This window comes from Castanea sativa, chromosome 11 (genome assembly GCF_040712315.1).
Source record: "Castanea sativa cultivar Marrone di Chiusa Pesio chromosome 11, ASM4071231v1".
Taxonomy (NCBI): domain Eukaryota; kingdom Viridiplantae; phylum Streptophyta; class Magnoliopsida; order Fagales; family Fagaceae; genus Castanea; species Castanea sativa.
The window spans coordinates 64,331,109-64,342,773 of record NC_134023.1 but is presented as its reverse complement, the minus strand read 5'-3'; positions in this window follow the sequence as shown (position 1 = coordinate 64,342,773).

The window sequence follows — 11,665 nt, the reverse complement described above, 5'->3', positions numbered from 1 at the left end:
TTTAGGGTTGAGTCTGGGCTAGAAGCTACTCAAAGACAACAAAGTTTGGATTTGTTAAAAAATGAAGAGTTGGTGATCTTTTACTTTTATATATATATATATATATATATATATATAATTTATGAGTGAAACTTGTTTGTTTAATTGTAAAATAAATATTTGAGGCTTTAAAATAGGCAAAAATTGGACTCAATTCAGATTTGAAATGAGAGAGATGTGATCATTTGAAGTTGATACAATTTTGCTATCTCTAGTGTTTAATTGACCAAAACTTAATTCACTTGACTGGAAATTGTCTAAACAATAAATTGACTTGATGTAATACTTTATTTAACCAATATTTTTCTCTATATAAACCAATTATTGTTACAAATAGAGGGTGAAAGGCTCACATACAAGAGTAAATCTAAAATCCAAACTTTCTTGAACTTAAAAGAGTTCTAAATTCCCCTTCTCAGTGTTTCTCATTATTAAGGAACTGGATTGTGTTTGTCTTCTTCCTTTGCGACCTGTCGTTTCTAGAATTGGGTGTGGGTCTCATTGTTGCCTTTGTTTTTGTGGGAGCTCTTCGGTGCTGCCAGTAATTTCTAGGACAAACGAGAAAGAAGCACAATGACCACAAAAGTGATTTCTGTTTTTGTACTTTGACAGTTTAATCATTCATGTATCAAACTAACAAACGGCATGTCCATGTTGGTAATGGCGCAGATATTTTTTGGGTGCAATATTTAATTTTCTAATAATTTTTTTAACATGCATCTAGTAAACAACCTAGCATTCATCTATCATAGCATATCATATGGCATTTTATAGACATATCAACTTGTCGCATCATTATCGACATCAATGTATATATCTCATCATGTCCTAAAATTCATCTAAATAGACATATCATCATCTCATCCACAATCATAATCTAACATTCATCTAGGCATGGTACACGTCCTACCTTTCATTTAGCCATTATGCTTTATTACATGGCATCATGTAGCACATGGGTAGCAAGCACATCATTACTATATGTTTTTAGACCTCTTAAAACACAATCAAATTAACCTAGTTATTTAGCCAAGTGATTAACTTAGGTAAATTATGCAGATTTAGGTTAACACATATAAATCATATCATTGAAACAGTGCGGAAAATAAATAACACAACAATATGATAACCTAAAAAAACCAAACCGGTAAAAAATCTGGGGAGGGTTTAACCTAGTTATCCTCAAGGTAAACTGAATCCACTATGAAAAAATTGAAGTTTACACAATAGTGACTTAGACCACTAACATCCTATTGCTACCTCGAGTAGGAAACTTACTACTATGACCATGTGATAACTCCGAATCCACAGATTACTTCTTTCTTGGATTCCCAGCAAGCACAAGCACTTCCGCTTGTATATCTTTAAGCTCTTGAATCTGCAACTGAATTGATCACCAAGCTCTTGACATCAATCTAGATCTTGATAATTCTAAGTGTATGTGAAGACAAACACCTCTAGATCTTACAAAGGATTCACACATACAGCATAAAGAGCAACCACAACAACCTCAAAAATATGGCTAGGGTTTTCCCTTTTATACTTAAGATAAAACATAAAACCCTACACGTTAAATCAGGCTTGGGCTGAGTTGGAAAATTCTGCAGAAATAAATTTTTCTCGAGCTTCTATCTTTAAGCTCTTGAATTTGCAACTGAATTGATCACCAAGCTCTTGACATCAATCTAGATCTTGATAACCCTAAGTGTATGTGAAGAAAAACACCTCTAGATCTCACAAAAGATTCACACACACAACATAAAGAGCAACCACAACAACCTAAAAAATATGGCTAGGGTTTTCCCTTTTATACTTAAGATAAAACATAAAACCCTACACATTAAACCGAGCTTAGGTTGAGTTGGAAAATTCTTCAGAAATAAAATCTGCACAAGCTTCTATCGATCGAGTCTAATTTCGATCGATCGAGCCAGACAGATTTACACAGTAAATCCTACAATACACTCGGTTCCAACTTTACAACTTAAACATATTTTTAGCAAGTCTAAAACAAGACTAAGCGTTTTGATCATGGTTTGCCAACATTACAAATTGAAGTTCCAATACATTTAATCCTAAAGACTTAGAACCCAACAAACTCCCCCTTTGGCAATCCGTGACAAAACACAAACTTAAACAAAGTGCTCAAAGTTACAAACAAAACAGCCCTTTACAAAATCATTGCCTAACACAACAAATTCAACCTAACTGTTATCCATCAGTTGCAAGTGTAGACAACAACACGACTGAATCAACCTGTATATTTTTGTAACACTTAACAAACACATAAACATGTGTGGAAAATACAAGTAAAACACAATGACTTCTTGATTTCACATAACACAAAATAAAGACATATATCATGAATAACCCCATAAATATAAATCAATAAACAATGTGAAACAAGAGACATATAATCAAAGTATCTCCCCCTATCAAGGATAACCTATACACAATAAATCATGAGCCAAAAAAGTAAATACAGAATGAAGCACCTAGATACAGTCTAAATCTTCATAGCTCCAAAACAACAAAATCTCCCCCTAACAACAAAATGTCCTCTCCTCTACATATGTACTCCCCCTTTTTGTAACGAATTGCCAAAGGGCACTCACTCATAATCAAAAGGAGGCAGAGGTGATCGTCTAATACTCTCCAAATCCACTCGCAAAGCACGAAGCTTATCAAGCATGTCCACCAAAAGCTGACCCTGAGCCGCCTGAACGGTTATGACAGTCTCCAACATAAGACAAATGTCTAAATCATCCGAAGTAGAAGGTGAAGGAACAACAGGAGTCAGATTGACAAACTCCTCAGTAGAAGTATCACCTGTAGAAGAGGGAGGAGGAGGAGCGACACCAGAAGTCTCAACCCTAGGACGTTTAGAGCTTGCTCTCATCTGAGCAGCCCTCTGCTTAAGAAATGTGGCACCTATAGGAGCAACTATATGGACAGGCTCAGACGCAGGAAAGTTCTCTAAACCCAAATGCAAAAGGATCCGATGAATAAAAACAAGGAAGAAAATAGCATGAGAAGCAGAACTACTCCGATGAACCTCAATCAAAGAAAGAATGAAAAGATGAGGAAAGAGCTAACCCTGAGCCGCCTGAACGGTTATGACAGTCTCCAACATATGACAAATGTCTGAATCATCCGAAGTAGAAGGTGGAGGAACAGCAACAACAGCAGGAGTCAGATCGACGGACTCCTCAACAGAAGTATCACCTGTAGAAGAGGGAGGAGGAGGAATGACACCAGAAGTCTCAACCCTAGGATGTTTAGAGCTTGCTCTCATCTGAGCAAGCCTCTGCCTAAGAAATGTGGCACCTATAAGAGCAACTATATGGACAGGCTCAGACGCAGGAAAGTTCTCTAAACCCAAATGCAAAAGGATCCGATGAATAAAAACAGGAAAGAAAAGAGCATGAGAAACAGAACTATTTCGATGAACCTCAATCAAAGAAAGAATGAAAAGATGAGGAAAGCTCATAGGAATATCGATAACAAGGGCATACAAAAATGAACATCTCTCTATAGGGATGGTGTGCAAATGAGAGATAAGCCACAAAGAATGACAAGCAATCTAAAAGAAAAGATAATGAATCTTGGTCAACTCAGCAGACATGATCCAAGGATCAGAACCCCACTGGATAGAAGTACCAGTGATGTATGACATGATGTCATTAAGGGGAGGAGACTCATCGTAAGGATAAATAGGATGCTGGACCAATGGCACCCCAAGAGCATCAGTGACTACCGAAGGAGTAATGGTATACTTGTCACCTCGTATCCAACTTCTCACAAGAGTGTTGGCATCATAGGAGTGAACAGAGAGGTTCGAGTAGAGCTCTCTGATCAAGGTAGCCGGAGGGGGGTATAAAATATCCAGCAATGGTAACCAACCCCTACGCTCAAAGCTTCTCCTAATCTTAGGGTCAAGTTCATCTAAAATAACATTTCTCTCAGCCCAAACGTTTCTAAAAAGGTTCAAAGTCTCATAGGTTTCCTAGTTTTTCTCACTCAGAAACCTATCGCTCTCAAAAGAAGGTGTAGAAGAAAAGTAGAGTTTCCTATTTGCTCTAGTCTTCCTAGGCATGGTGCTAAGGATAGAACAAAACACACAGAAAGGAACCAAAAGAAAAGAAAAGAAAAACCAAGGGCAGACTGCAATTTAGCACAAAACAATATAGAAAAATAACAATCTATATGATGCATGAACGGTATAATCAGATGATGCATGATCTAATGCAGTGAGAATAAGTTCAATTTAACTTTAAAATCACAAAATTGGCTTGAGCATAGAGTCTATATCAAAAACCCGTAAATTTTGAAAAATCACTTGTACAATTTTCAAGAAATTGACCAATTAATCATTAAACAAGATAGATAATACATTATAATGATCAAATTAATCAATCCAACAAGCCAATTTCATCCAATTAAACCCAATTGAACAAAATCCCCAATTCAGGTAGTTTCAAACCCTAGAAATTTTAGTTTTCCAAAATTCATCAAATTAATCAAATTAATTCACCAAGAATAGTTGTATATCATCCCACAACAAAAACTCATTGATCAATTTCCAAAGAAAAAGCTTGAATCATCAAAAATCCCAATTTCCCTTAGGTTTGAAATTTCCCTTTAATGCATGGTAAAAATGCATGTAAACATGAAAATAAAAGAAAAATGAGGGGTATAAAGGTCTTACCGGCCTTAGATGACAAAAACTCTTGAAGAAATTTGACAGAAAACGACAAAAAACTTGCTTTGACTCTTAGACTGATCGAATAGAGAGAGAAAGAGTTTTGAAAATTTTGAAATAATGTCTGAACATGTGAAAAACTCAGTTTTTAAAAAACTCTCTATACGATTTTCGATTGATTGAAAATTAGATTCGATCAATCAAAAACGCCTTCGATTGATCCAACAGCAATCGAGCACCGATTGAAACACACAGAACCAAACCAAAATTTTAATTGCAATTTCAATCGGTCTAGAAACAACTTCAATCAATCGAAATTCTGGAAAAACAATTTTTTTTTTTAAAAGCAATTTTATGCAGAAACTCCTCAAATCATATTATTTTATAAATAAAATGCATGAGTATGAGATAAAATGTTTTTCAAAAACACTTGTTTTGAACCCAGTTTTCCCAAAAATAAAGATTTTCAATCAATTCACCTTAAATTCTCAAAACTTCAAATACGTTTTGCATAAAACTCAAGGAATTTTCAAACTTGGTTGGCCAAACCAGAATCACACACAATAACATGTACAAAGTTTAGCAAAGAGTAACTTGTGTAATGTGTGCAACTAGCAAAAGTTTGAGATACATGTGAGGTGATATGTAGATAATAATTAATTACAATTTCTATAAAATTCATCACATAATTTTGAAAGAGATTATCATCTAAAGAGTTACATCATATAACTCTCACATCTCCTAGAATAAAAGCTTACAAACATGAAAGTTTTTTTTTTTTTTTATTTGCCTCATAATGTACACACCAATTTTATTTGATTGATTTAATTATAGTCCAATAATGTACACATCAATTTTATCTCATTTAAACCAAGGCTGCACCTTATATTTTTTTTGTGCATGTGATACACTTTCTCGAGCACAAAATCTTATGATATGCACTAAGGTGTTCATGATTGGCTAGTAAACAATGGTGAGATGGTTATTTATGCCTTTCTCATTAAAATCAAGTCCGACAATCAAAGACATGTGACTTCAAGATCAAGACAAAGTGATCAAAAACTATAAACATCTTCCTACACAACATGCACTACAAAGCTCAAACTAGTAAAGTGCAATAAAATAAGCCCATCTAAACTAAACAAGGTACATAAACATGTTATGTAAAAATAAATTCGCCAACCTTGATTTCAAATTCAAGAAAAAAAATGCAAAACACATTTTGCTTACCTTTTCCTTCATTTTTTTTGTTTTTTTGTTTTTTGTTTTTTTGAAAAGAAATAACAAAAAATAACCTAGAATGAAATACATGAATGTTATGCAATGCAAGTCTTAGAAAGACAAAGGGCACAAAATCAACAAAGAAGAATGATCACAATGAGAAGAGTGATGAAACACAAGGACCAAGAAAGCCAAGAATGACTAGGGACAAAGAATCACACCAATTATTTAACGAAGTGTCTCATACTTACTTCTATCAAGTGGTTTGGTGAAGATGTCAGCATTCTAACATTCAGTAGGGATATACTCAAGAGCAACAATGTTTCTTTCAACCAAATTCCTAATAAAGTGATATCTAATCTCTATGTGCTTAGTCTTAGAATGTTGAACAGAGTTTTTAGAGATATCAATAGCACTAGAATTATCACAATAAACAACCATGGTGTCTTGTGATATCCCATAATCACTCAAAAGCTTTTTCATCCAAAGAAGCTGTGAACAACAACTTCCAGCAGCATTATATTCTACCTTTGCAGTAGACAAAGATATAGAATTTTACTTCTTACTCATCCAAGCAACAAGATTGGTTTTTACATAAAAACACCCACCAGTGGTTCTCTTTCTGTCATCGGCATTACTAGCCCAATCAAAATCAGAAAATCCAGCAAGAGATAGATTTAACTCTTTGCTATAAAACAATCCATAATCACAAGTTCCACCAACATATTTAAAGATTCTTTTAACAGCATTCAAATGTGAAACCTTAGGATTAGATTGAAATCTAGAACAGATACCAACACTAAAAGCAATATCAGGCCGACTAGTAGTTAAATATAAAAGACAACCAATCATGCTTCTATATAATGTAACATCAATAGACTCACTTGATGGATCATTGGTTAATTTTGCATTTGCAGCCATGGGTGTTCTAGCATGTGTGGCATTTTCAAGTCCAAATCTCTTGACTAGATTTCTTGCATATTTTGCTTGGTTGATATAAATTCCAGAATCTGTTTGCTTCACCTGTAATCCTAAGAAATAAATTAGTTCACCTACCATACTCATTTCAAACATTGCCTTTATTTCGTCTGCAAAATATTGAGCAAGAGAATCATTAGTAGCACCAAAAACAATATCATCAACATAAATTTGAGCTACTACAAAGTAATCCTTATCCTTTCGTATGAAGAGAGTAGTATCTGTAAATCCTCTTTTGAAGCCATGCTCAATGAGATATGCAGTTAACCTATCATACCAAGCCCTTGGAGCTTGTTTCAAACCATAGAGAGCTTTCTTCAACTTGTAGACATTATTCAGTCTATGAGGATCAACAAAACCCTTTGGTTATTCAACATATACCTCTTCTTGCAACATGTCATTCAAGAAAACACTCTTAACATCCATTTGATACAACTTGAAATTCAAATGACTCGCTATAGCCAAAAGTATCCTAATAGATTCCAGTCTAGCTACTGGTGCAAAGGTCTCATCAAAATCAATCCCTTTCACTTGTGAGTACCCTTGAGCAACAAGCCTTGATTTATTTTTGATAACAGTTCCATGCTCATCTGACTTGTTCTTAAATATCCACTTAGTTCCAATCACATTGACTCTTTTTGGTCTAGGAACTAATTCCCACACATCATTTCGAACAAATTAATGAAGTTCTTCATGCATAGAATTAACCCAATCAACATCTTGAAGGGCTTCATCCACCTTTTTTTATTCGAATTGGAATAAATAACATGAGTGAGTAATTACATTCAAAGCTTTGGATCTCAATCTCATGTTATCATTCAGACTACCCAATATGTTTGTAATAGGATGATTTAACTTTACTCTTGAAGAGGGACCTTTAACCAGAAATGTGGAAGTACCTTGTTGTTCTGATGAAGGACTAGGCTCACTTTGTCTTTGTTGAGTTTCATGAACCGGTGTAGATGGTTCTAAACTTGATGGTACTGAAACAACATCATTCAACAATAACAACTCTTCATCACTATGCTTCCCAATATAATCATCAGAAATAGGGTCATCAACTTCCACAATCTTTTCTTGAATCAGAGGAATGTTTTCTGACTGAGTTTCTGTACACAATTCATCATTGATCACCACATTGGAAGACTCCATGATTGTTTTAGTTCTCAAGTTGTATACTCGGTAAGCTCTACTAGTGGAAGAGTATCCCAGAAAATATCCCTTGTCACTCTTTGCATCAAACTTTTCTAGGTTCTCCCTATCACGTAGAATATAACAGTCGCTCCCAAATATCCGGAAGTATTTGACAACAGGCTTCTTTCCTCTCCAGAGTTCATAAGGAGTTTTCTTGGACTCAAGTTTAAAATACACCCAGTTAAGTGTATGACAAGTAGTGTTAACTACTTCTCCGCAGAAGAACTTTGGCATCTTTTTGTTATGTAGCATGACACAAGCCATTGATTTGTATTTGCTAGTCTTAGGTAGGTCCAACTCATAGGACTGAAGAGATCCTACAAGTTCATCAATAGGGATGGAGTCCACATCCTTGCTTTCAATGATGGCTGTTACTTTGGGTCTAAAATCTTCAGTTAAAGATCAAAGAATCTTCCTAACAGTTTTAGGTTAATCATAAATTTCACCCAAATTATAAGCAAAATTAACAATATCATTAACATTAGCATAGAATTCATCAAAAGTTTCATCATCAGACATCCTAATGCTTTCAAATCTAGTTGTTAATTGCTGTAACTTGTTGATCTTAACTGCCTTTGTGCCTTCATACATAGTTTGGAGAATATTTCATGCAGTGTGAGCAACCTCAACATTAGAGATTCTCTTGAATTCCTCTATAGAAACAGTATTAAAAATAGTATTCATAACTTTGCTATTAAAAGCGGTTGCTGCTTTCTGAGAAACTTGCCACTCACTCACTGGAGTAGTGGGCTTCTCCCATCCGTATTCAACCAAGTTCCAGATCTCTCATCAATAGATTTCAGGAATGCTTTTACCCTTACTTTCCAATTAGTATAATTATTCCCAGCAAAGTGAAGTGGGATCACAAAAGAGTGGCCGTGTTCCATGACAATAGGGGGTCAAGGATCAACTCTTAGATTAAATGATCGAAACACTAGAGCTAACCTGCTCTGATACCACTTGTCGGACCGTGTGCCTTACCAATCCATCCAATGACCAATTGGTGAAGGATGAGGGGACACAAATCTTTTATAGCATTCAATCACAAACCAAGCCCATTGATATTTGAGTGAATTGTGAAATCCCTCACAATGCAGCTCCAATGACTCGAACCTATGACCTTGGCTCTGATACCACTTGTACGTTTTTAGATCCCTTAAAATGCAACCAGATTAACCTAGTTATTTAGCCAAGTGATTAACTTAGGTAAATTATGCAAATTTAGGTTAACACATAGAAATTATATCATTGAAACAGTGCGGAAAATAAATAACATAGCAATACGATAACCTAGGAAAACTAAACCGGTAAAAAACCTGGGGAGGATTTAACCTAGCTATCCTTAAGGCAAACTGAATCCACTATGTAAGAATTGAAGTTTACACAATAGTGACTTAGACCACTAACATCCTATTGCCAGCTCGAGTAGGAAACTTACTACCACAACCACGTGATAGCTTCGAGTTCACGAATTACTTCTTTCTTGGATTCCCAGCAAGCACAAGCACTCCCGCTTGTATATCTTTAAGCACTTGAATCTGCAACTGAATTGATCACAAAACTCTTGACATCAATCTAGATCTTGATAACCCTAAGTGTATCTGAAGGAAAACACCTCTAGATCTCACAAAAGATTCACACACACAACATAAAGAGCAACCACAACAACCTCGAAAATGTGGTTAGGATTTTCCCTTTTGTACTTAAGATAAAACATAAAACCCTACACGTCAAACCGGACTTGGGCTAAGTTGGAAAATTCAGCAGAAAAATAATCTGCACGAGCTTCGATCGATCGAATATAATTTTCGATTAATCGAGCCAGGCAGATTTACACAATAAATCCTGCAGTATACTCGATTCCAACTTTACAACTTAAATATACTTTGAGCAAGTCTAAAACAAGACTAAATGTTTTGATCATGGTTTGCCAACATTACAAATTGGAGTTCTAATACATTTAAACCTAAACAATTACAACATTCAAGGGTCGTAGGCATGGAGTATCAATTGTGTTCATCATCCAAGCATTGCACACAACAAGGCATCATATGTTCATAAGCACATCACACTCATCGCATTTATGCATGTCTACGTTATAATGTATGACTTACATTCACTTACCTCATTGTTTCACAACACCACAACAGCTATACATTAATGTATGTTCATGTTGAAAGGAATGTTCAAGTGTTCACACAAGCATATTAACCCTAATTCTTAATATAATAATGAGAGCATATAAAACATGGTATACTACTACATACTAACCTTAAAAAGCATAAATTAAACTATATAGACCTAAAACATGCATTTAAACTAATAAAATAGAAAGAAAATAGAAGAACAAACAATTCTAGGTTTCTGGGTTGAACATGCATGCGCATGCAGAAGCATGCCTACGCATGTTCTTGTCCTAGCACGCTTCTAATTTACAAAGCAGTAAACCTAAGCAACAGAGGATAATCAAAACAATGGAAACAGAAAAAAAAAATAAAAAATATAAATAAAATAAAAGAAATTAGGCTAGACCCTTAGCTTAAGCACAAGAGCTCTTGGACCTTGATTTTGACTGTTCTCCTTGGTCAATCTACAAAACAAAATACTCAGTGAGTTAGTAAGTTTGACTAGAGGGATAAGAACCAAAATAGGTCATAGCCAAGAAACTTTACTCTAGGATTTTTTTTAAAAGTAAAAAGCCTTTCTTAAATCACTATTTTGAAGTGGATTAAGTGTGTTGTGGAAAAAGGCCCATCAGGCCTTTTATAGTGTTCAAATAGGAGGGGTAGGGGTCTTCCTAAGTGATGTGGGATTAGCTCTACCACATTTTCTGTAAAAAAAACTTTTGTTATGTGGCTTTCTAAAACCCTAATGCGTACGCATGCGCAAGGCTGTGTATTCATGCTTGAGGCTACATACACATGCTTAAGGTTCATGCAAGAGGTTTTTCTTTCCCAAAAGCATCTTTCAACTAAAGAGTTCTTTTGGGTAGATCTTAGATCAGCCCTAAACCCTTCTAGTGGTATCGTCATTGGGAAATGACTGAACGAGGGCTCAAGTCATAAGAAGTACAAAATGAAGTGTCTATACACTCCAAGAAATCTTATTGGAAAGAGTTTTTGTAATTTCAAACAATCTCTCAAACACTCTCTTTAGGTCACAAGATGAGTGACTTAAAAACAAGTTCTTTCAATGTTAGGCAACACGTGTATGTATTTATATACTTGTATTTTTTGTATTAAAAATCTGTCCACTAAGTAACAAATCCTGACTACACCCTTGTCTTACAGGCTATTAGCTAGGCACTCAATGATCTACCTTTCTTAATATTGCAAATGTTAGGTCTCCGTCGTCCACTTGTGTATAGCCACCGACCTGTAATACCAACAAAGAACTTAGCTCTCCAATTTATATAGGCAAGGACAAATCCATTTCTTAGAGTCGTCTTCTTTTGTCTCATACTCACCTTTACAATCCTCCTTTGTTTTTATTTCTTTTGTTCAGTTAATGCCACAACACAGCTGTTCAATT